Raw genomic sequence first — 26,349 nt, 5'->3', positions numbered from 1 at the left:
ATGGTCCAAATGCTCTGTCACAGCACGACTAATCATCTGTTGGTTCTCGATCATGTCGGAATAAGAGCCATTGATACTTTTGCATCTGTCACTACGCTCAACAATCGCGAGTTTGAAGATCGTCACAGCCATTCAATCCTTGAATCCTACTCGGAATACTACAGACAAGGTTTAGACTTTCCGGATTCTCATGAATGCCGCCATCTTTCATAGCTTATACCACGAAGATTCTGATTAAGAAATCTAAGAGATACTCATTCAATCTGATGTAGAACGGAGGTGGTTGTCAGGCACACGTTCATGGATTGAGGAAGGTGATGAGTGTCACAGATCATCACCTTCTTCATAGTGAAGCGCGAATGAACATCTTAGATAGGAACAAGCGTGTTTGAATGGAAAACAGAGATAATTGCATTAATTCATCAAGACGCTGCAGAGCTCCTCACCCCCAACAATGGAGCTTAGAGACTCATGCCATCAAAGAGTACAAAGTTCAGATCTAAAAATGTCATGAGATCCAAAATAAATCTCTAAAAGTTGATTAAATACTAAACTAGTAACCTAGGTTTATAGAAAATGAATAAACTAAGATAATTGGTGCAGAAATCCACTTCTGGGGCCCACTTGGTGTGTGCTGGGACTGAGACTTAAGTTTCTCATGTGCCTAGGCTGTTTTTGGAGTTGAACGCCAGGTTGTAACCTATTTCTGGCGTTCAACTCCAATTTGTAACCTGTTTCTGGCGTTTGACGCCAGACTGCAACATGGAACTGGCGTTGAACGCCAGTTTACGTCATCTATTCTTGAGCAAAGTATAGACTATTATATATTGATGGAAAGCCCTGGATGTATACTTTTCAACGCAATTGAGAGCGCGCCATTTAGACTCCTGTAGCTCCAGAAAATCCATTTCGAGTGGAGGGAGGTCAGAATCCAACAGCATCTGCAGTCCTTTTTCAGCCTGAATCAGATTTTTGCTCAGCTCCCTCAATTTCAGCCAGAAAATACCTAAAATTACAGAAAAATACACAAACTCATAGTAAAGTCCAGAAATATGATTATTATTTAAAAACTAATAAAAATATAATAAAAACTAACTAAATCATACTAAAAACATACTAAAAACAATGCCAAAAAGCGTATAAATTATCCGCTCATCAATGCAACAATGAACTAATAAAGAAAATAAGACACTGGTATTGGGAAGAAAATAACTAAACCATGGAGATCGGTATTGACCTCCCCACACTTAAAGATTGTACCGTCCTCGGTGCATGCAAAGAAGTGCAAGTGGACGGGCTGCTCCAACTGATGCTTTTCTCTAGAGATTGTACAGATAGACTTGTCTGTTGCCCCATATAGAAGTTTCTCTTTCCCTTTCTCATTGGCCAACCTGAAAGAAAGGAAAAAAAAGAAAAAGTAACTCAGAAATAAAGATAAGAAAATAAATAAAGTCTGGGTAGGTTAATGCCAAATAATGAGGGTCTCAATTATATGGTAGCTACAACATGCAAGTGAGAAAATAATAGAAGCACATGGCATACCAGTGGTGTAAAAGTTGCAACAATATGAAAGAGAGTGTGGGTAATGCAAGATAGTGTAAGTTCATTTCAATGCAAGATAATATAAGTATCATGAAGGAATAGCATTGACTTATGAATAATAATACCCAATCAGAATAAAACAAGTTATGATGCACCAGAATAATTCAAGAAAAGATACAACAGTTGAAGAAGAACATTTAACACCAATGGTGAAATAAGAACTTAGAAAAAGAAAATAAAAATATGCACAAAATTAAAATGCAATGAATGAAAGTATGTAAATGCAATAGGAAAAATAGAATGAAAGAGATGAAGAAGAATGAGAAGTTAAAAAAAATGAAGATGAAGAGAGTAAGGAAGGGGGAAGAAAGAATAAGAAAAGATAGAAGAAAGAAGAAAGAATGATAATAGAAAGATAAGTAGGATTGGAGAAGAAAAGTTAGGAATTCTGGCACTGATCTGGATAAACTGTGTGTCGCATACGACGCGGACGCGTGGGGAACGCGTTCGCGTGGTTTGGGCTATTTTCAAGTGACGCGGATGCGTCAGGGATGCGTTCGCATGACCTGAAGTGTGCTATTGGCGCGAGAGCAGCCTCGCGCACGCACAACTCTCTGTTTTAATGCGTACATTTCCAAAATTTGAACCGACGCGTGCGCGTGACAGACGCGTACGCGTGGATTGCCTGGAGGGGAAAATGATGCGTTCGCGTCAGGGACGCGCACGCGTGATGTTGCTTGTGCTCCTAGCACCATTCCAGCACCACACCATCACAACTTTCTTTCTAAACACATTTTTACACCGATTTGTAGGGTCACGCGTACGTGTGGGTGACGCGCACGCGTGGAAGACTGATTCTGTAAATTGACGCGGACACGTCAGGGTCGCGTTCACGTGGGCGTGTTTGTGCCTAAGGCACGCCTCCAGCCATGCTCCCGCGTAACTCTCTGTTTCTATCTTCTTTGCTTCGCATGCACACATGACGCATACGCGTCAGCGACGCTCGCGCGTCGTGTGCGAATTTTTTTTTATGCAATATGCAGAATGCAGATGACTATGCAGAAATTATGAATGAACACGAATGAAAATAAAATAAAATAAAACTAAGAACAAAAAGGAAAGAATACACCATGGTGGGTTGTCTCCCACCTAGCCCATTTAGTTAAAGTCCTTAAGTTGGACAATTGGTGAGTCCCTTGTTATGGTGGTTTGTGCTTGAACTCATCCAGGAATCCCCACCAATGTTTGTAATTCCAATGGCCTCCGGGATCCCAAACTAGGCGCAAAGAGCCTTCAAGCAAGATTAAGCAAGTGACAAGGCCCCAAGAGTGTGGATTGCTAGACTGAATTCCGGGGTCCCAAACCTTGCCTTTGCACCGGTCTTCTTGTTGACCATCTTTGTTCCAACCAGGTGGTAAGCAATCTGAATTCTCACTGAGGCATCCAAACAGCTTTCTAGACACATACAATTTAGTATTCTTCCAACCATGATACTTCAGCCGTGAGCTTCCTACCACAATGAACTTAGGACTGTGTTGCCAACCACTAACCATCTCCCTCTTACTCTTATAGCCACAAAGAGCTCTAAGTTGTCCAACCATCTCAAGCAAAGCATATTCAAGTGAGCTAATTAAGCTTAGATATGAGAGATTTACCCACTTGAATAAAGGGGTGGATGGTGATGGCTTTAGGGGAGAGGTCTCCAACAACCTTGGCAAGGTGATCTCCAGCTCCATTCCCTTGGGCTCTTCTTTGACAACTTCCACCTCTTTGCAAGCTTCTTCAATATCAACCTCTTCCTCTTGGTAGCTTTCTTCCAATTTGATTTCTTCTTCATTGTTCACCAAGGGCATGAGAGGTTGTGCTTCTTCTTCTTTAATCTCCATGTCAAGTCCAATGGGAGAGGATTCAAATGTAGATAAGAATTCATCAATGATTGAATCCATCTCTTGATCATCCCCTTCAAAGTCTTCAACCATGATATACCTTGGAGGTTGTACACCCTCCTCAACATCAAATTCAAACTCCTTAGAAGGGGGTTCTATGACTGGGTTTTCCCATGGACGTTCCACATCTCCTAAGTCTTCGACCACTTCTTCCTCTTTAACGATTACGGCTTCCTCCAATTGTTCCAATACAAAGTCATGCTGCTCACTGTCCACCGGAGTTTCTAGTGTCTCATTCATGCTACGTTCTTCATTAGATTCTCCACATGAAGCCACGGGGGTTCCTTGAGTGTCTGAATGTCGGGAAGCTAATTGATTTATCACTTGTTCCTTTTGATGAAGGGTTGCATGAAATTGATCTACTATTTCCTTGAAGCGAGCCTGTGATTCTTGGGTCAATGGATATGGACATAGTGCATATGGAAGTGGTGGTTCTTGGGAGTAATTGGATTGGAATTGGGGTGGATAAAGGTTAGGGTCATATGGAGGTGAATAGTCGTAGGTGGCTTGTGAGTATGGTGGTTCAGAGTTATGTTGAGGAGGTGGTTTATTGGCATATGATGGAGCTTGCTGGTAACTACAAAGGGGTCCACCATATCTATCATCTTGGTACGCTCCTCGGAATGGCTCTTGACCATAGTAATTTAGTGGAGGTTGGTTGTCACGAAAAGGTCCACCATAACTATTGTCTTGGCATGCATTGTAGGATGGTCGTTGTCCATGGTATCTTGGAAGGTGTTGTTGCCGAAAGGGTTGATCAGATCCTGTTGGCTCCTTCCATCTATGATTGTTTCGACCTTGACTCATGTTCCTGTTATAGCTTCTATTCCTTTCAACAACATTAGAACCAAACTCAAAGCGACGGGGGTGAGAACTCATAGTAACTAATAAAAATTAAAAATAAAAATAAAAACAAATAAACAAGAAAAATAAAATATTTACAATAACCAATAATAAGGCACACAATTGCAATTCCCCGGCAACGGCATCATTTCGACGAACGGACTTTTGCCGGTAAAGAATTTTATAAAAATATAATCACGTTGTAAGTATAGTTTCTAAACCAGCAAAGAATCCTTTCGTACAAAAGTTTGGTTGTCACAAGTACCAAAACCCGATAAAATTTATAACCGAAGTATTTAAACCTCGGGTCGTCTCTCAAGGAATTGCAGGGAAGTATGATTTATTATTGGTTATGGAAAAGGTATAATTTTGGGTTTTTGGAATAAGGAACACGTAATTTAAATGACAAAAAAATAAATTAATAATTAAGAAAACTCTTGGCAAGGTATGAGAACTGGAAATCCCATCCTAGTTATCCCTATCAAGTGTGATGAGAATTGTTATTGCTCCCACTTAGTTAACCCTTACTAAATAAAGGAAAGTCAAGTGGACTAATCAATTTGATTCCTCAAGTCCTACTCAACTCCTATGGAAAGACTAGCTTTAAAGGGATCCAAATTAATCAGCGATTTCCAATTTTTAATCAACAGCTGAGTTTGATAACTCAAGTGTCACCAATTACTCAACTAAAGCCAAGAGGAGAAAATCTATTCGAATAAAAATGCCTTTTCATCAATTAAAGCTGAGAATATAAAAAGCTAAATTAAAATCATAAATCTGAAATATCTCAAATTGCATTAAATAGAAATTAAAATCTAACAAGAAGAGTTCACAAGCCAATTTGGCTAAATAAGTAATTACCAAGAGAAATAGAGCAACTAAAGTAATAGAGTGAATAAAATTAGAAGAGAACATAAATTAAAGGAACATTGAACCTGGAATGAAGAAGTAATCCTAAAATTAAGAGAAATCCTAAATCCTAAATCCTAAATCCTAAGAGAGAGGAGAGAGCCTCTCTCTCTAGAAACTACATCTAAAATCTAAAATTGTGAATAATGAGAAGTTGTATTATGAATGAATGGATTCCCCCACTTTATAGCCTCTAATCTATGTTTTCTAGGCCGAAAACTGGGTCAAAAACAGCCCAAAAATCGCCCCTCAGTGATTTCTAATACGTCAAGGACGCGGCAAAGTCAGGCGTGAGCGTCGTCCACGCGTGAGCGCGTATTGAGTTTTTGCCAGGTCACGTGTGCGCGTGATCCACACATGCGCGTTGCCTATCTTCAGGGCAGCTATGGAAAATTATATATCATTGCGAAGCTCCAGATGTTAGCTTTCCAATGCAAATGGAACCACTTCATTTGGACATCTGTAGCTAAAGTTATGGTCGATTTAGTACCAAGAAGTCAGGCTGGACAGCTTTAGCAATTCTTTCAGTTTCTTGTATTCCTTCCACTTCTGCATGCTTCCTTTCCATCATCTGAGCCATTCCTGCCCTATAATCCCTGAAATCACTTAACACACATATCACAGCATCGAATGGTAATATGAGAGGATTAATATTTGGTAATTTAAAAGCTTGGGAAGCATGTTTTCAATTATAAGACAAAATTAGGAAGAAAAATGTAAAACCATGCAATTTATATGAATAAGTGGGTAAGGACTTGATAAAAACCACTCAATTGAGCACAAGATAGACCATAAAATAGGGGTTTATCATTGATTCTTGAACACAGCTACTTTTTGAGTCTTGGCTGTGACCCTAAGCATTTTGTTTTCTAGTATTACCACCGGATACATAAATGCCACAGACACATAACTGGGGGAACCTTTTCAGATTGTGACTCAGCTTTGCTAGAGTCCCCAGTTAGAGGTGCCCAGAGCTCTTAAGCACACTCTTTTTGCTTTGGACCACGACTTTAACCACTCAGTCTCAAGCTTTTCACTTGGACCTTCATGACACAAGCACATGGTTAGAGACAGCTTGATTTAGCCGCTTAGGCCAGGATTTTTTTCCTTTAGGGCCCTCCTATCCACTGATGCTCAAAGCCTTGGATCCTCTTTACCCTTGCCTTTTAGTTTAAAGGGTTATTGGCTTTTTCTGCTTGCTTTTTCTTTTTCTTTCTTTTTTTTTCTTTATTTTTCACCTTTTTTTTCGCAAGCTTTGTTTTTCACTGCTTTTTCTTGCTTCAAGAATCAATTTTGTGATTTTTTTAGATTATCAATAACATTTCTCTTTTTTCATTATTCTTTCAAGAGCCAAAAATTTTAACATTCATAAACTTCACTATAAAAAATATGCACTGTTCAAGCATTCATTCAGAAAACAAAAAGTATTGCCACCACATCAAAATAATTAAACTATTTTCAAGATAGAATTCGAAATTCATGTACTTCTTTTTCTGTTTCAGAAAACATTTTTCATTTAAGAAAGGTGAAAGATTCATGGAACATTCATAGCTTTAAGACATAGACACTAAACACTAATGATCATGTAATGAAGACACAAACATAGTCAAAACATAAAGCATAAAAACCAAAAACAGAAAAGAAAATAAACAAGGAGATTAAGGAACAGGTCCACCTTAGTGATGGTGGCTTCTTCTTCCTCTTGAAGAACTAATGGAGTTCTTGAGATCCTCTATGTCTCTTCCTTGCCTTTGTTGAGGTCCATGAGTGGGCTCTCTTGTTTGCTCCATCCTCTTTCTAGTGATGGGCTTTTGAGATGAATCTCTCCATCTCCCATGACTCGGAGCTGGAAGCAACTGCCTTACCTTTCCTTTTCCTAGAGGTTTCTCCGGCCTTAGGTGCCATTAGTGGTTATGGAAAGTAAAAAGCTGAGCTTTTCCACACCAAACTTAAAAGCTTTGCTCGTCCTCGAGCAAAATAAGATCGAAGGGAGTAGAAGAAGAATGATGCAATTAATTTTGAAAACTTATTACTGTATACAAGAAAAATTAAAAAGAGTTGAAAAGAATTTGAAAAGATATGTAAGTTTTGAAAACATTTTGGGAAGAATTGAAAAGAATTGAAAAGGAATTAAAAAGAATTGGAAAGATTATTAATTTTTGAAAATAGAAATTGAAAGATGAATGATCAAAATATGTTTTATGCAAAAAATTAACAATTAAAACATGAAAATTAAAAAAAAATCGAATTGGAAACAAAATTACCTCCCTTGTGTCATCCTGGCATTAAACGCCCAGAATGCTATCCATTCTGGCGTTTAACGCCCACTTGACTACCTTTTTGGGCATTTAACGCCCAGCCAGATACCCTGACTGGCGTTAAACGCCAGGAATCCTTCTTTATTGGGCATTTTTCTGAACACCCAGAATGCTGCCATTTCTGGCGTTAAATGCCCAGAATACTGCCTGCATGGGCGATAAACGCCAATTCTGCTATCCTTATTGGCGTTTAAACGCCAGTAAGTCTGTCCTCAAGGGTGTGCTATTTTTGATGCTGTTTTTCATTTTGCTTTAATTCTGTAGCTATTTTTATAACTCCACATGATCATTATCCTAAAGAAAACATAATATGGCAATGGAAAACAAATGTCTATAAAAAACAAATATAATTTAAATAACATTGGGTTGCCTCCCAACAAGCGCTTCTTTAATGTCAATAGCTTGACAGTGAGCTCTTAGAGAGCTTCACAGAGACTCAGAACTTAATGGTGGCCTCCCAACACCAAACTTAGAGTTTGAATGTGGGGGCTCTGCTTGACTCTGTATTGAGAGAATTGGATGAAGCTTTTCATGCTTTTTCTCCATGTTTATAGAAGAAGATCCTTGAGCCTTAAACACAAGGTAGTCCTCATTCAATTGAAGGACTAGCTCTCCTCTATCCATATCAATCACAGCTCTTACTGTGGCTAGGAAGGGCCTTCCAAGGATGATGCATTCATCCCCATCCTTCCCAGTGTCTAAGATTATGAAGTCAGCAGGGATATAAAGGCCTTCAATCTTCACTAAGACATCCTCTACAAGTCCATAAGCCTATTTTATTGATTTGTCTGCCATCTCTAGTGAGATTCTTGCAGCTTGTACCTCAAAGATCCATAGTTTCTCTATTATAGAGAGTGGCATGAGGTTTATACCGGACCCCAGGTCACATAGAGCCTTCTCAAAGGTCATGGTGCCTATGGTACAAGGTATTAAGAACCTTCTGGGATCCGGTTTCTTCTGAGGTATTTCTGCTGAACCAAGGCATTCAGTTCATTGATGAGCAATGGAGGTTTATCCTCCAGAGTCTCATTACCAAATAACTTGGCATTCAGCTTCATGATTGCTCCTAGATACCGAGCAACTTGCTCTTCAACAAGATCTTCATCCTCATCAGAGGAAGAATCTTCATCAGAGCTCATGAACTGCATCATTAAGTTCCATGGAATCTCTATGGTCTCTATATGAGCCTCAGATTCCTTTGGTTCCTTAATAGGGAACTCCTTATTGGTCAATGGACGTCCAGCAAGGTCTTCCTCACTGGAAATTACTGCCTTTTTACTCTCTCCAGGTTCGGCCACTTTGGATATAGTTATGGCCTTGCACTCTCTTTTGGGATTCTCTTCTGTACTACTTGGGAGAGTACTAGGAGGAGTTTCAGTAACTGTTTTACTCAGCTGTCCCACTGATGTCTCCAGATTTCTAATGGAAGACCTTGTTTCAGTCATGAAACTGTGAGTGGTTTTAGTTAGATCAGAGACTATGGTTGCAAAGTCAGAGAGGCTCTGCCATGAATTCTCTGTCTGTTGCTGAGACGATGATCGAAAAGGTTTGCTATTGCCAAACCGAATTCTCCCACCATTATTATTATTGATGCCTTGATTAGGCTTCTACTGATCCTTCCATGAGAAATTAGGATGATTCCTCCATGAAGGATTATAGGTGTTTCCATGGGATTCTCCCATGTAATTCACCTCTTCCATTGCAGGATTCTCAGGGTCATAAGCTTCCCCTTCAGAGGAAGCTTCTTTAGTACTGCCGGATGCAGCTTGCATTCCAGTCAGATTCTGAGAAATCATATTGACTTGCTGAGTCAATATTTTATTCTGAGCCAATATGGCATTCAGAGTATCAATCTCAAGAACACCTTTCTTCTGAGTCATCCCATTATTCACAGGATTTCTTTCAGAAGTATACATGAACTGGTTATTTGTAACCATTTCAATAAGTTCTTGGGCATCTGCAGGTGTTTTCTTCAGATGAAGAGATCCACCAACAGAGTGGTTAAATGACATCTTGGACAATTCAGAAAGACCATCATAGAATATGCATAAGATGCTCCATTCTGAAAGCATGTCAGAAGGACACCTTCTGATCAATTGCTTGTATCTTTTCCAAGCTTCATAGAGGGATTCACCTTCCTTCTGTCTAAAGGTTTCGACTTCCACACTGAGCTTGGTCATCTTTTGAGGTGGAAAGAATTTGGCCAAGAAAGCATTGACCAATTTTTCCTAAGAGTTCAGGCTTTCTTTAGATTGTGAGTCCAACCATATCCTAGCTCTGTCTCTTACAGCAAAGGGGAAAAGTATAAGTCTGTAGACCTCGGGATTAACCCCATTAGTCTTAACAGTATCACAGATATGCAAGAATTCGGCTAAGAACTGATGAGGATCTTCCAATGGAAGTCCATGAAACTTGCAATTCTGCTGCATTAGAGAAACTAATTGAGGCTTAAGCTCAAAGTTATTTGCTCCAATTGCAGGAATTGAGATGCTTCTTCCATAAAAGTCAGAAGTTGGTGTAGTAAAGTCACCAAGCACCTTCCTTGCATCTCCACCATTGTTATTGGGTTCGGCTGCCATGTCTGCTTCTTTTTTGAAAATTTTTGTAAGGTCCTCTTCAGAGTGTTGTACTTTAGCTTCTCTTAGCTTCCTCTTCAGAGTCCTTTCAGGTTCAGGATCAGCTTCAACAAGAATTTCTTTATCCCTGTTCCTGCTCATATGAAAAAGAAAAGAACAGAAAAGAAGAGGAATCCTCTATGTCACGGTATAAAGATTCCTTTATGTGAGTATAAGAGTAGAAGAATAGAAGAATGAGAAGAGAGAGGAGATGAGTAATTCGAATAGAAAAGAGAGAGAAGGGTTCGAATTATGAGAAGAAGAGAAGTGTTACTAATTAAATAAATAAATAGAAAAAGATGAGAGAGAGAGAGAGTATTCAAATATTAATTAAAAAAAGAAAAATATTTTTATTTTTATTTAATTAATTAAATTAGAATTCAAATTTTAAGAAAAGAGATAAAACAAAATTAGAATTTAGAACAATTAGTTAATTAAAAAGAATTTTGAAAAAGTGCTTAGTGATTTTCAAAAATTAGAAGTGGAAAAGTAGTTAGGTGGTTTTGAAAAAGATAAGAATTAGTAAACTTTTTAAAATCAAAACAAACAAGTCAGTGGTTAATTGAAAAAAATTTTAAAATAAATTTTGAAAAGATAAGAAGTTAGAAAAATACTTTGAAATTAAGTTTTGAAAAAGATATGATTTTGAAAATTAAAGTTGATGACTTGACTAACAAGAAACTAAAAGATATGATTCTAGAATTTAAAGATTGAACCTTTCTTAACAGGAAAGTAACAAACTTGAAATTTTTGAATCAAAACATTAAATGTTAGCAATAATTTCAAAAATTATGAAATAAAATTAAGAGAAAGATTTTGGAAATTAAATAAAAAAATTTTCGAAAAATATGAAAGAAAAATGAAAAAGATTTGATTTTTGAAAAAAATTTGAAAAGATAAAGTTTTTAAATTGAAATTTTGACTTGACTAATAAGAAACAACTAAATTTTGAAAATTTTTTACTAAGTCAACCCAAAATTTAAAAATTTATGAGTAAAATAAGGGAAAGATATTATTTTTTATTTTTGAATTAATGAAGAAAGAGAAAAACAACAAAATAACACAAGACATAAGAATTTAGGATCAAAACAAATAATGCATGCAAGAACACTTTGAATGTCAAGATGAACACCAAGAACACTTTGAAGATCATGATGAAAATCAGGAACATATTTTTGAAAAATTTTTAAGAAAAGAAACACATGCAAGACACCAAACTTAGAAATTTTTAATGCTTAGACACTATGAATTCGAAAATTCATATGAAAAACAACAAAAAACACAAAACAATAAAAGTTAAAGATCAAACAAGGAAAATCATCAAGAACAACTTGAAGATCAAAGAAGAACACATAATGAATTTTCGAAAATTCAAGAAAAATTAAAAACATGCAATTGACACCAAACTTAAAATTTGACACAATACTCAAACAAGAAACATAAAAATTTTTTTGTTTTTTATGATTTTATTAAAATTTTGTATATTTTTCGAAATTATTTTGGAAAAAGAAAATAAAGAAATTCAAAATTTTTAATAAGAATTCCAGGATTTGTGCAATGTTAGTCTAAAGCTTCGGTCCAAAAGAATTAGACATGGCCAGCCAAGCTTTAGCGTAACAAATACAGACATGTCCTTTCTACAATGGAAAGTAGAAACCTCGGTCCAAAAGATTAGACATGGCTTAACAGCCAGCCAAGCTTCAACATATCTCAAGAAGCTCTAGAATTCATTCTTAAAAACTCTAAAGAACAAAATTTTTTTTTTCGAAATTAAAAATAATAAAAACGTAAACATAAAATAAAGTTACCCAATCTAAGCAACAAGATGAACCGTCAGTTGTCCAAACTCGAACAATCCCTGACAATGGCGCCAAAAACTTGGTGCACGAAATTGTGATCATACTTTTCACACCTCCGCACAACTAACCAGCAAGTGCACTGTGTCGTCCATGTACGTGAGTAAGGGTCGATCCCACGGAGATTGTCGGCTTAAAGTAAGCTATGGTCATCTTGCAAATCTTAGTCAGGCGGATTCAAATGGTTATGAGGTTTTGATAATTAAAAGACAAACAAAACATAAAATAAAATAAAGATACTTATGTAATTCATTGGTGGGAATTTTAGATAAGCATTTGGAGGTGCTTTGTTGCTTCTGAACCTCTGCTTTCCTATTGTCTTCATCCAACCATGCGTGCTCCCTTCCATGGCAAGCTGTAAGATCCTCTCAGATGAAAAATACCAGGTGCGGTTTCTGCACGGCTAATCAACTGTCAGATTTCTCGTCTCGGATGAAAAATACCAGGTACAGCTACCGCACGGCTAATCATCTGTCGGTTCTCACTAGCGTCAGAATAGGATCTCTCTATCCTTTTGCACACTGTCACTGTGCCCAACATTCGCGAGTTTGAAGCTCGTAATAGACTTTTTGGATCTCAGGAATGCTGCCAATGGTTCTAGCCTCTACCACGAAGGTTCTAATATCACGGATTCGAATGCTCTGTTGTCAGGAGAGGCAAGTCAAATTCGTGGATCAGAGACCCAAGAGATTATACTCCGACTGTCGTCCAATGACTACGTTGAACATCATGTAGACCGCTTGTGGTTGTCAGGCACGCGGATCTTGGCTAAGCGAGTAACGAAGATAGTGGGTGATTGTCACGGGTCACCCCTTCATTCTGACTTAACTGAATTAAGTACAAGAGTATATTTTGGAGAAGAAGTAAGCGTGAATTGAAAGAAAAACAATAGTATTTGCATTAATTCATGAAGAACAGCAAAGCTCCGCAACTTAATCTATGAGGTGTAGAAACTCCACCATTGGAAAATACATAAGATAAAAAGGTCTAGGCATGGCCGAATGGCCAGCCTCCCAAATGTAACATAAAAGTCCAAAGATAGATTACAATAGTAAAAAGTGTTATTTAGACTAAAACTAGTTACTAAGGATTACAGAAAATAAGTAACTAAGTGCAGATAGTGCAGAAATCCACTTCCGGGGCCCACTTGGTGTGTGCTTGGGCTAAGCAATGAGCTTTACACGTGCATAGGCCTTTTCTAGAGTTAAACGCCAGCTTGGATGCCAGTTTGGGCGTTTAACTCCAGTTCTGGTGCCAGTTCTGGCGTTTTACGCCAGAAAAGGGTCTCTGGCTGGCGTTTAAACGCCAGTTTGGGCCATCAAATCTTGGGCAAAGTATGGACTATTACACATTGCTGGAAAGCCCAAGATGTTTATTTTCCAACGCAATTGAGAGGGCTCCAATTGGGCTTCTGTAGCCGCAGAAAATCCACTTCGCGTGCAAGAGGGTCAGAATCCAACAGCATCTGCAGTCCTTTCTCAGCCTCTGAATCAGACTTTTGCTCAGGTCCCTCAATTTCAGCCAGAAAATACCTGAAATTATAGAAACATACACAAATTCATAGTAAAGTCCAGAAATGTGATTTTTGCATAAAAACTAATAAAAATATAATAAAAGGTAACTAAAACATACTAAAAACTACCTAAAAATAATGCCAAAAGAGTATAAATTATCCGCTCATCAAAGAGCAGGACTTTTTGTCCTGGTTCAAAGATTCTAGAAGATATCTTCCTGTCATGCCATCTTTTTGCTTTTTCTTTATAGATCTTTGCATTTTCAAATGCAGCTAGTTGGAATTTATCCAACTCATTTACTTGGAGGAGCCGTTTTACTCCGGCTGCTTTAGCATCAAGGTTAAGGAATCTAGTTGCCCAATAGGCCTTATGTTCTAGTTCCACTAGCAAATGACAGGATTTCCCATATACCAGCTGATATGGTGAAGTTCCAATGGGGGTTTTGAAAGCTGTTCTGTATGCCCACAGAGCATCACCAAGCTTTCTAGCCCAATCCTTTCTAGAGACGCTTACTGTCCTCTCTAGAATCCGCTATAGTTTTCTATTTAAGACTTTGGCTTGCTGGTGCACGAATTGTGAATCACACTTTTCACAACGCGTACCACTAACCAGCAAGTGCACTGGGTCGTCCAAGTAATACCTCACGTGAGTAAGGGTCGAATCCCACGGAGATTGTTGGTTTGAAGCAATCTATGGTTATCTTGTAAATCTTAGTCAGGAAGTCAATTATGTTTATCAGTTGAATTGTGAATAACCAAGAGAGCATAAATTAAAGGTTACTTGTTGTGCAGTAATGGAGAGTATGTTGGAGTTTTGGAGATGCTCTGTCTTCTGAATCTCTGCTTTCCTCTGTCTTCTGATTCACGCACGCACGTCCTCCTATGGCAAGCTGTGTGTTGGTGGATCACCGTTGTCAATGGCTACCTTCCATCCTTCCAGTGAAAACTACGCTCACGCGCTCTGTCACAGCACGGCTAATCACCGGTTGGTTCTCGATCCGGTTGGAATAGGATTTACTATCCTTTTGCATCTGTCACTAACGCCCAGCCTTCAGGAGTTTGAAGCTCGTCACAGTCATTCAATCCTTGAATCCTACTCGGAATACCACAGACAAGGTTTAGACTTTCCGGATTCTCATGAATGCCGCCATCAGTTCTAGCTTATGCCATGGAGATTCTGATTAAGGAATCTAAGAGATACTCATTCAATCGGATATAGAACGGAGGTGGTTGTCAGGCACACGTTCGTGGGTTGAGGAAGGTGATGAATGTCACAGATCATCACCTTCATCACAGTTAGGCGCGAATGAACATCTTAGCTAGGAACAAGCGTGTTTGAATGGAAAACAGAAATACTTGCATTAATTCATCGAGACACAGCAGAGCTCCTCACCCCCAACAATGGGGTTTAGAGACTCATGTCGTCATAGAATACAAAGTTTAGATTTGAAATGTCATGAGATAAACAATAAGTCTCTAAAAGTTGTTTAAATACTAAACTAGTAGCCTAGGGTTACAAAATATGAGTAGACTATGATGGATGATGCAGAGATCCACTTCTGGGGCCCACTTGGTGTGTGCTGGGCTGAGACTTAAGCAAATTCACGTGCAGAGGTCATTTGTGGAGTTGAACGCCAGTTTTTATGCCAGTTTGGGCGTTCAACTCCAACTTTTGATCCTTTTCTGGCGCTGGACGCCACAATTGGGCAGAGGACTGGCGTTGAACGCCAGTTTACGTCGTCTATTCTTGTGCAAAGTATGGACTATTATATATTGCTGGAAAGCCCTGGATGGCTACTTTCCAACGCAATTAGAAGCATGCCATTTCGAGTTCTGTAGCTCCAGAAAATCCACTTTGAGTGCAGGGAGGTCAGAATCCAACAGCATCAGCAGTCCTTTTTCAGCCTGAATCAGATTTTTGCTCAGCTCCTTCAATTTCAGCCAGAAAAATACCTGAAATTACAGAAAAATACACAACTCATAGTAAAGTCCAGAAATATGAATTTTTCCTAAAAAAACTAATAGAAATAGACTAACAACTAACTAAAACATACTAAAAACTATATGAAATTATCCCCAAAAAGCGTATAAAATATCCGCTCATCACAACACCAAACTTAAACTGTTGCTTGTCCTCAAGCAACTAGACAAATAAAATAGAAGACTAATAGGTTGAGAAGCAATAATATCTCAGAGTTTTTGATTGAAGCTCAGATCCTAATTAGATGAGCGGGACTAGTAGCTTTTTGCTTCTGAACAGTTTTGGCATCTCACTTTATCCATTGAAGCTCAGAGTGATTGGCATCTATAGGAACTCAGAATTCAGATAGTGTTATTGATTCTCTTAGTTTAGTGGATGATTCTTGAACACAGCTTCTTTATGAGTCTTGGCCGTGGCCCTAAGCACTTTGTTTTCCAGTATTACTACCAGATACATAAATGCCACAGACACATAACTGGGTGAACCTTTTCAGATTGTGACTCAGCTTTGCTAAAGTCCCCAATTAGAGGTGTCCAGAGTTCTTAAGCACACTCTTCTTCTTTTTTTTTGCTTTGGACCTTGACTTTAACCGCTCAGTCTCAAGTTTTCACTTGACACCTGCACGCCACAAGCACATGGTTAGGGACAGCTTGGTTTAGCCGCTTAGACCAGGATTTTAGTCCTTTAGGCCCTCCTATCCACTGATGCTCAAAGCCTTGGGATCCTTTTTATTTGCCCTTGCCTTTTGGTTTTAAGAGCTTTTGGCTTTTTCTGCTTGCTTTGCTTTTTTTTTTTTTCTGCAAGCTTTGTTCTTTGCTGCTTTTTCTTGCTTCAAGAATCATTTTTATGATTTTTCAGATTATCAATAACATGTCTCATGTTCATCAATCTTTCAAGAGCCAACATATTTAACAGTCTTAAACAACAAATTCAAAAGATATATGCACTGTTCAAGCATTCATTCAGAAGACAGAAAGCATTGCCACCACATTTAACCAATTAGAATTTCTTTTATTAAACTCTAAATTTTATTGCTTCTTATTCAAAAGATCTACTATTTTATTCATGTTTAATGATGATGAGAAAAATAAACTATAGCTTGATTGGAGATAAAATCAAATAAATACTAATTACTATTATATGACTTCTAAGGTAAGCTTTTTATAAGGACACTGTCACAGAGTTAAGGCAGAAATTGGAAATTAACAACCTTTATTCTGGGGGTATGGGGGTTCCTCTGATCCTTGGGAGGCTTGGTATTACAGAAGACTTTTGGCGCTTCAGTTCCCTTAAGTCACGTCCCTGCTCCTCTTGTTCTTTAAGCATATGGGTCAGCATTTGACTGTGTTCCTTCTGTTGTTTTATTATTTGCTCCATAGCTTCCTGCATCTTGGTGATGGATGTCTCAAGATATTCCCAGTATTCAGCTTGAGGTATCTCTGGAAGGAATTCCTGTGCTCTCTTCTTGATGGGATCCTCCTGTGCCTGTTGTTTCTCCATTGATGCTTTGGTGATTGACTTTTCAATTAGGATATATTCAGTTATTCCCATCTTGACTCCAACGTCCTTGCAGAGCAGAGAAATCACGCTTGGATAAGCCAACCTGGCCTCTTTTGAATTTTTGTTAGCAATCTTATAGAGCTCAGTTGAAATCAGCTGATGAACCTCCACTTCCTTTCCCATCATGATGCAATGAATCATCACTGCTCTTTTAACTGTGACTTCAGAACGGTTGCTAGTGGGCAACAGAGAACGCCCAATGAAGTCCAGCCATCCTCTGGCAGCTGGCTTGAGATCCTCTCTCTTGAGTTGATTTGGGACGCCCTTTGTGTTGGTGGTCCACCTGGCTCCAGGGATACATATGTCCTCTAGAATCTTATCCAGACCAATGTCTGCTCTCATCATCCTCCTGTTGAAGGAGTCTGGATCATCCTTTAGCTGAGGTAGCTTTAATATCTCTCTGATCTTGTCAGGGGTGGTATGAACAATCTTTCCCCTGACCATGGTCCGAAATTCGTAGCAGGCTGTTCCAGATAGTCTTTGCTTGTCAGTCTGCCACATATTAGCATAGAACTCCTGGACCATGTTCCTTCCTACTTTCGTTTCAGGATTAGCTAGGACTTCCCAGTTCCTGATTCGAATTTGCTCCTGGATCTCCAGATATTCATCTTCTTTCAGATCGAATCTAACTTCCGGGATCACTGATCTCAGACCCATTACTTTAAGATAATGGTCTGAATGTTCTTTAGATAAGAACTTCCCTTGATTCCAAAGTGGTTTTGGAACGCTCTCTTTCTTGCCTCTTGGAGTGGGTTGTTTTCCTTTGGGAGCCATGATCTTAGTGATCTCGGAAAAACACACCAAACTTAGAGGTTTGCTTGTCCTCAAGCAAAAGAAAAGAAAGGAGAGGGATAGAAGGAGATCGAGGTGCACTTGTTGATGGAGGAGGGGGGAGGCCGAACCCAATTTTAAAGGGGTGGGGGGGTGGGTTTTCGAAAAATTGTAAAAGATAAGATAAAAAGATTGAGTTGAAAAAGATAAGATAGAAGATATAGTTTGATTTTGAAAAGATAGGATAGATTTTTGAAAAAGATAAATTTGGATTTTGAAAAAGATAATATGAGGATTTGAAAAAGATATTGATAAGATTTTTAGAGTGAAAAAGATAGATTTGTTTTTGGAAAAGATTTGAAAAGAGTTGGATTGAATTTGCAAAGAGGGTGTGTGCTTATGAATTAAGGTACATTTGATATTTTGAAAGTAGGATTTTTAGAAATCAGGGTTCTTGACATGTTTATATAAATAAAATCATGTATTGAATCATAAAATTATAAATTAGAATGGAAATACGTGTGGGATAAATGGATTTGGCTCCTCCCTGGCTTCCTGGCGTTTGAACGCCCAAACACTGCTTGTTTTGGGCGTTCAGCGCCCAAATGCTGATCTCCTGGGCGTTCAGCGCCCACTTGCTGCCATTCCTGGCGTTCAACGCCCAGTGGGTGGCCATTTCTGGCGTTGAATGCCCAATTGCTGCCATTACTGGCGTTCAGCGCCCAGTGGATGCCTATTTTGGGCGCTGAACGCCCAAAATGCCCCTTTACTGGCATTTTCTTGCCATTGAGCTCCCTCTCTCTGTTTTGTGTGCAAATTCCTTCTGTAACCCTGTAAACATATGCAATTGATTCTTTACCTTAGTGTCAGTAAACAAATAAAAAAGAAAAATAGGGCAAAATGCTTAGAGGATTAATGTCCCATGGCTGGGTTGCCTCCCAGCAAGCGCTTCTTTATTGTCTTTAGCTGGACCTTGCTGAGCTTTTAATCTAGCTTCAGCCTTGAGCATTCTTGCTCAATGTTGCCTTCAAGATAATGCTTGATTCTTTGTCCATTGACAATGAACTTCTTATCAGAATCAATATCTTGAAGCTCCACGTAACCATATGGTGACACACTTGTAATCACGTATGGTCCCCTCCACCGGGATTTCAGTTTCCCGGGGAATAGCCTGAGTCTAGAGTTAAACAACAGGACCTTCTGTCCTGGTTCAAAGATTCTAGATGACAGCTTTCTGTCATGCCATTTTTTTTATTTTTCTTTATAAAGCTTGGCATTTTCGAAAGCTGTGAATCTGAATTCCTCTAGCTCATTTAGCTGGAGCAATCGTTTTCCTCCTGCTAATTTGGCATCTAAGTTTAGGAATCTGGTTGCCCAGTAGGCCTTATGTTCCAGTTCCACGGGCAAGTGGCACGCCTTACCATACACGAGTTGGTATGGAGAGGTCCCTATAGGGGTCTTGAATGCTGTTCTGTAAGCCCACAGAGCATCATCCAAGCTCCTTGCCCAATCCTTTCTACGGCTATTTACTGTCCGTTCCAGGATTCTCTTTAATTCTCTGTTAGAGACTTCAGCTTGCCCATTGGTTTGTGGATGATATGGGGTGGCCACTTTGTGGCGAATTCCATACCGAACCATGGCAGAGTAAAGCTGTTTATTGCAGAAGTGAGTGCCCCCATCACTGATTAACACTCTAGGGACACCAAACCTGCTAAAGATATGTTTCTAGAGGAACTTCAGCACTGTTTTAGTATCATTAGTGGGAGTGGCAATAGACTCAACCCATTTTGATACATAGTCAACTGCCACCAGAATATAAGTGTTTGAGTATGATGGTGGGAAAGGTCCCATGAAGTCAATTCCCCATACATCAAACAACTCTATTTCCAAGATTCCTTGTTGAGGCATGGCGTAACCATGAGGCAGATTACCAGCTCTTTGGCAACTGTCACAATTACGTACAAACTCTCGGGAATCTTTATAGAGTGTGGGCCAATAGAAGCCACATTGGAGGACCTTGGTGGCTGTTCGCTCACCTCCGAAATGGCCTCCATATTGAGATCCATGGCAATGCCATAGGATTCTCTGTGCTTCCTCTCTGGGGACACACCTACGGATGATTCCGTCTGCACATCTCTTAAAGAGATAGGGTTCATCCCACAAGTAGTACTTTGCATCAGTAACTAATTTTTTCTTTTGTATTCGATTGTACTCTTTGGGTATGAACCTTGCAGCTTTATAGTTTGCAATATCGGCAAACCATGGTGCTTCCTGAATGGCAAATAGATGCTCATCAGGGAACGTCTCAGAGATCTCAAGAAAGGGGAGGGACGTCCCTTCCACTGGCTCTATCCGGGACAGATGATCAGCTACTTGGTTCTCTGTCCCTTTTCTGTCTCTTATTTCTATATCAAACTCTTGCAGAAGCAATACCCATCTAATGAGCCTGGGTTTTGAATCCTGCTTTGTGAGTAGATACTTAAGAGCAGCATGGTCAGTGTACACAATCACCTTTGATCCTACTAAGTAGGATCTGAACTTGTCAATGGCGTAAATCACTGCAAGTAATTCCTTTTCTGTGGTTGTGTAATTTTTCTGGGCATCATTTAAAACGCGACTGGCATAATAAATGACATGCAGAAGCTTGTCATGCCTCTGTCCCAATACTGCACCAATGGCATGATCACTGGCATCACACATTAACTCAAATGGCAATGTCCAGTCTGGTGCAGAAATGACTGGTGCTGTGACCAGCTTAGCTTTCAGCGTTTCAAACGCCTGCAGGCATACTGTGTCAAACACAAATGGCGTGTCAGCAGCTAGCAGGTTGCTTAGAGGTTTTGCGATTTTTGAAAAATCCTTTATAAACCTCCTATAGAATCCTGCATGCCCCAGAAAGCTTCTGATTGCCTTAACATTGGCAGGTGGTGGTAATTTTTCAATTGCCTCTATTTTTGCTTGATCCACCTCTATTCCCTTGTTTGAGATTTTATGCCCAAGAACAATTCCTTCAGTCACCATGAAGTGACACTTTTCCCAGTTTAAAACTAGGTTGGTTTCTTGGCATCTTTTCAGAACAAGTTTCAGGTGATCAAGACAGGAGCTGAATGAGTCTCCATATACTGAGAAGTCATCCATGAAGACTTCCAGAAATTTTTCCACCATGTCAGAGAAAATAGAGAGCATGCATCTCTGGAAGGTTGCAGGCACATTACATAGCCCAAATGGCATCCTTCTATAAGCAAACACTCCAGATGGACATGTGAATGCTGTTTTCTCTTGATCCTGGGGATCTACTGCAATCTGGTTATAGCCTGAGTAGCCATCCAAAAAGCAGTAATAATCATGACCTGCTAGTCTCTCTAGCATCTGGTCTATGAATGGTAAAGGAAAATGATCCTTTCTGGTGGCTGTATTGAGCCTTCTGTAGTCAATACACATGCGCCACCCTGTAACTGTTCTTGTGGGAACCAGTTCATTTTTTTCATTATGAATCACTGTCATGCCTCCCTTTTTTGGGACGACTTGAACAGGGCTCACCCAGGGGCTATCAGAAATAGGATAAATAATCCCAGCCTCTAGTAACTTGGTGACCTCTTTCTGCACCACTTCCTTCATGGCTGGATTTAGCCGCCTCTGTGGTTGAACCACTGGTTTGGCATTATCCTCCAATAGGATTTTGTGCATGCATCTAGCTGGGCTTATGCCCTTAAGGTCACCTATGGACCACCCAAGAGCTGTCTTGTGTGTCCTTAGCACTTGAATAAGCGCTTTCTCTTCCTGTGAATTTAAAGCAGAGCTTATGATCACAGGAAAAGTGTCACCTTCTCCCAGAAATGCATATTTCAAGGATGGTGGTAGTGGCTTGAGCTCGGGTTTAGGAGGTTTTTCCTCTTTCAGAAGAAAGTTCAGAGGCTCTTTCATGTCCTCTGAATCCTCCAAATCAGGCTGAACATCTTTAAAAATGCCTTCCAACTCTGATTCGAGACTCTCAGCCATATTGATCTCTTCTACCAAAGAGTCGATGAGATCAACTTTCATGCAGTCTGTTGATGTGTCTGGATGCTGCATGGCTTTGACAGCGTTCAACTTGAACTCATCATCATTGACTCTCAGGGTTATTTCCCCCTGCTGGACGTCAATGAGGGATCGTCCAGTTGCTAGGAAGGGTCTTCCTAGAATGAGAGTAGCACTCTTGTGCTCCTCCATTTCCAGCACAACAAAGTCAGTGGGAAAGGCGAATGGCCCAACTCTGACAATCATGTCCTCAATCACGCCTGATGGGTATTTAGTGGAACCATCAGCAAGTTGGAGACATATCCGGGTTGGTTTAACTTCTTCAGTTAAGCCAAGCTTCCTGATAGTGGATGCAGGTATTAGGTTGATGCTTGCCCCAAGATCGCATAAAGCTGTCTTGGTGCAATCACCTTCCAATATGCATGGTATCAGAAAACTCCCAGGGTCTTTAAGCTTTACAGGAAAGCTTTTCAGAATGACTGCACTGCATTCTTCAGTGAGGAGAACTCTTTCTGTTTCTCTCCACTCCTTTTTATGACTCAAGATCTCTTTCATGAACTTGGCATAAGAAGGTATTTGCTCAAGTGCCTCTGCAAATGGAATCTTTATTTCAAGAGTCCTTAGATAATCTGCAAAGCGAGCAAATTGCTTATCCTGCTCCTCTTTCCGGAGTTTTTGAGGATAAGGTATCTTGGCTTTATATTCCTCAACCTTAGTGGTTAAAGAAGCCTTTTTAGAGGGGTTGTTATCAGCACTTGTGTGTGTCTGATCCCTCACTGGCAATTGAGTGCCAGAGTCAGAGGCTGGAGAGACGTTAGACGCCAGCTCACTGTCTGTTCCTGGCGCCTGAACGCCAGAAATGTGCCCATTTTGTGCGTTCAACGCTGGATTCTGCCCCATTTGGGCGTTCAACGCCAGATTCTTGCCCATTTCTGGCGTTGAACGCCAATCCTGCCTTGTTTCTGGCGTTGAACGCCAGTTTTGGGCATGGTCTGGGCGTTCAGCGCCAGCCTTCCACCCATTTTCTGGCGTTTTAGTGCCAGAATTATTTTTCCCTGGGCTCTTACTGTCCTCAGGTGAATCTTTGGTGGGTCGCTCATTTCTTGAATTTTTGATGCCTTGAGGTGGGGTATTTAGTGTTTTCCCACTCCTCAATTGAACTGCTTGGCATTCTTCTGCTATTTGCCTTGATAGCTGCTGCTTTGTTTGCTTAAACTGTTCGTCCATATGTATATTAGCTATCCTTGTCTCCTGTAGCCTGTCCTTGAATTCAGCTAGCTGCTTTGTTAGAAAATTCAATTGCTGATTGAATTCAGCAGCTTGTTTTACAGTACTGAATTCAGCAGTTACTGTTTTAACCTCTTCATTCATGGAAGGGTTGCTGCTTAGATACAGATGCTGATTCCTGGCAACTGTATCAATGAGCTCTTGAGCCTCTTCAATTGTCTTTTTCATATGGATAGATCCACCAGCTGAGTAGTCTAGAGACATCTGAGCTCCTTCTGCAAGCCCATAGTAGAAGATGTCTAACTGAACCCACTCTGAAAACATTTCAGAGGGGCATTTTCGTAGCATCTCTCTGTATCTCTCCCAGGCATCATAAAGAGATTCATTATCTCCTTGTTTAAAGCCTTGGATGTCCAGCCTTAGCTGTGTCATCCTTTTTGGAGGGAAATATTGATTCAGGAATTTTTCTGTCAGCTGTTTCCATGTTCTTATGCTGGCCTTAGGTTGGTTATTTAACCACCTCTTAGCTTGATCTTTTACAGCAAATGGAAACAGTAATAGTCTGTGGACATCCTGATCTATTTCCTTATCATGTACTGTGTCAGCAATTTGTAAAAATTGTGCTAGAAACTCTGTAGGTTCTTCCTGTGGAAGACCGGAATACTGGCAACTTTGCTGCACCATGATAATGATCTGAGGATTCAACTCAAAGCTACTAACTCCAATGGAGGGTATGCATATGCTACTCCCATATGAAGCAGTAGAGGGGTTAGAATATGACCCCAGAGTCCTCCTGGACTGTTCATTTCCACTTATGTCCATGATGGATATATGGATATAACTTGGACTGATTTATCTTTTTATTTATTTTATTTTATAAGAAGTAAATACTTAAATAAAATAAAGTAACTAAAAAGAATTTGAATTTTGAAATTAAAAATTTTTTTTTTCGTAAAAGAGAATAAAAATTAATTAGTTAAAAAAAAAAGAAATTTTTGAAAAAGAGGGAAGATATTTTCGAAAATTAGAGAGAGAGAGTTAGTTAGGTAGTTTTGAAAAAGTTAAAAAAACAAACAAAAAGTTAGTTGGTTAGTTGAAACAAATTTTGAAAAGATAAGAAGTTAGGAAGTTAGAAGAGATATTTTGAAAAGATATTTTTGAATTTAGTGAGGAGAGAGAAAAACAATAAGATAGTACAAGATTTAAAATTTTTTTAGATCTAATGCTCCTTGTTTTTGAAAATTTTGGAGGGAAAACACCAAGGAACACCAAACTTAAAAATTTTAAGATCAAGACACAAGGAAAACTCAAGAACACTTTGAAGACTCACAAAAACACAAGAACATGAAGAAAGAACACCAAACTTAAAATTTTTAGAAAACCAAACCAAAATTTTCGAAAACCAAAGGGAAATCAACAAGAAAACACCAAACTTAAAGTTTGGCACAAGATTTAATAGAAAAAATATTATTTATGAAAAAGAAGGTTTTGAAAAGAATATAAAAGACTCTAACCCAATTACCAAGAACACAGATTAACGCTCTAGCCAAATGAGTTATGAAAATTTTCGAAAATTTTAAGAAAGGTTATTTTTGAAAACACCAAACTTAAAGTTTGGCACAGGATTTAATCAGAAAAATTATTTTTGAAAAAGGTTTTTAAAAAAATTATGATAGCCAATTACCATGAACATAAACACCACGTTCTAATTAACTGAGCTATAAATTTAAAGTGTTTTAACAAGGGAAAAATAATAAAAGACTCTAAACCAAAAAAAAGAAAGATTTTTCCTAATCTAAGCAACAAAATAATCCGTCAGTTGTTCAAACACGAACAATCCCCGGCAACGGCGCCAAAAACTTGGTGCACGAATTGTGAATCACACTTTTCACAACGCGTACCACTAACCAGCAAGTGCACTGGGTCGTCCAAGTAATACCTCACGTGAGTAAGGGTCGAATCCCACGGAGATTGTTGGTTTGAAGCAATCTATGGTTATCTTGTAAATCTTAGTCAGGAAGTCAATTATGTTTATCAGTTGAATTGTGAATAACCAAGAGAGCATAAATTAAAGGTTACTTGTTGTGCAGTAATGGAGAATATGTTGGAGTTTTGGAGATGCTCTGTCTTCTGAATCTCTGCTTTCCTCTGTCTTCTGATTCACGCACGCACGTCCTCCTATGGCAAGCTGTGTGTTGGTGGATCACCGTTGTCAATGGCTACCTTCCATCCTTCCAGTGAAAACTACGCTCACGCGCTCTGTCACAGCACGGCTAATCACCGGTTGGTTCTCGATCCGGTTGGAATAGGATTTACTATCCTTTTGCATCTGTCACTAACGCCCAGCCTTCAGGAGTTTGAAGCTCGTCACAGTCATTCAATCCTTGAATCCTACTCGGAATACCACATACAAGGTTTAGACTTTCCGGATTCTCATGAATGCCGCCATCAGTTCTAGCTTATGCCACGGAGATTCTGATTAAGGAATCTAAGAGATACTCATTCAATCGGATATAGAACGGAGGTGGTTGTCAGGCACACGTTCGTGGGTTGAGGAAGGTGATGAATGTCACAGATCATCACCTTCATCACAGTTAGGCGCGAATGAACATCTTAGCTAGGAACAAGCGTGTTTGAATGGAAAACAGAAATACTTGCATTAATTCATCGAGACACAACAGAGCTCCTCACCCCCAACAATGGGGTTTAGAGACTCATGCCGTCAGAGAATACAAAGTTTAGATTTGAAATGTCATGAGATACACAATAAGTCTCTAAAAGTTGTTTAAATACTAAACTAGTAGCCTAGGGTTACAAAATATGAGTAGACTATGATGGATGATGCAGAGATCCACTTCTGGGGCCCACTTGGTGTGTGCTGGGCTGAGACTTAAGCAAATTCACGTGCAGAGGTCATTTGTGGAGTTGAACGCCAGTTTTTATGCCAGTTTGGGCGTTCAACTCCAACTTTTGATCCTTTTCTGGCGCTGGACGCCAGAATTGGGCAGAGGACTGGCGTTGAACGCCAGTTTACGTCATCTATTCTTGTGCAAAGTATGGACTATTATATATTTCTGGAAAGCCCTGGATGTCTACTTTCCAACGCAATTGGAAGCATGCCATTTCGAGTTCTGTAGCTCCAGAAAATCCACTTTGAGTGCAGGGAGGTCAGAATCCAACAGCATCAGCAGTCCTTTTTCAGCCTGAATCAGATTTTTGCTCAGCTTCTTCAATTTCAGCCAGAAAAATAC

General features: G+C 39.4%; 1 non-coding gene across 1 annotated transcript; it reads left to right on the top strand.

Moving 5' to 3' along the window:
- Positions 1–9,628: 9,628 nt before the first annotated feature.
- LOC112768145 (small nucleolar RNA R71) lies at positions 9,629–9,732 on the top strand. Its single transcript, XR_003185584.1, has one exon. It is a non-coding gene; the product is annotated as a small nucleolar RNA R71 (small nucleolar RNA).
- Positions 9,733–26,349: the final 16,617 nt, after the last annotated feature.

The sequence above is a fragment of the Arachis hypogaea genome, chromosome 17, assembly GCF_003086295.3.
Source record: "Arachis hypogaea cultivar Tifrunner chromosome 17, arahy.Tifrunner.gnm2.J5K5, whole genome shotgun sequence".
NCBI lineage: Eukaryota > Viridiplantae > Streptophyta > Magnoliopsida > Fabales > Fabaceae > Arachis > Arachis hypogaea.
Note: the sequence above shows the minus strand (reverse complement) of the source record. Positions and strands in the feature narration are given on the sequence as shown.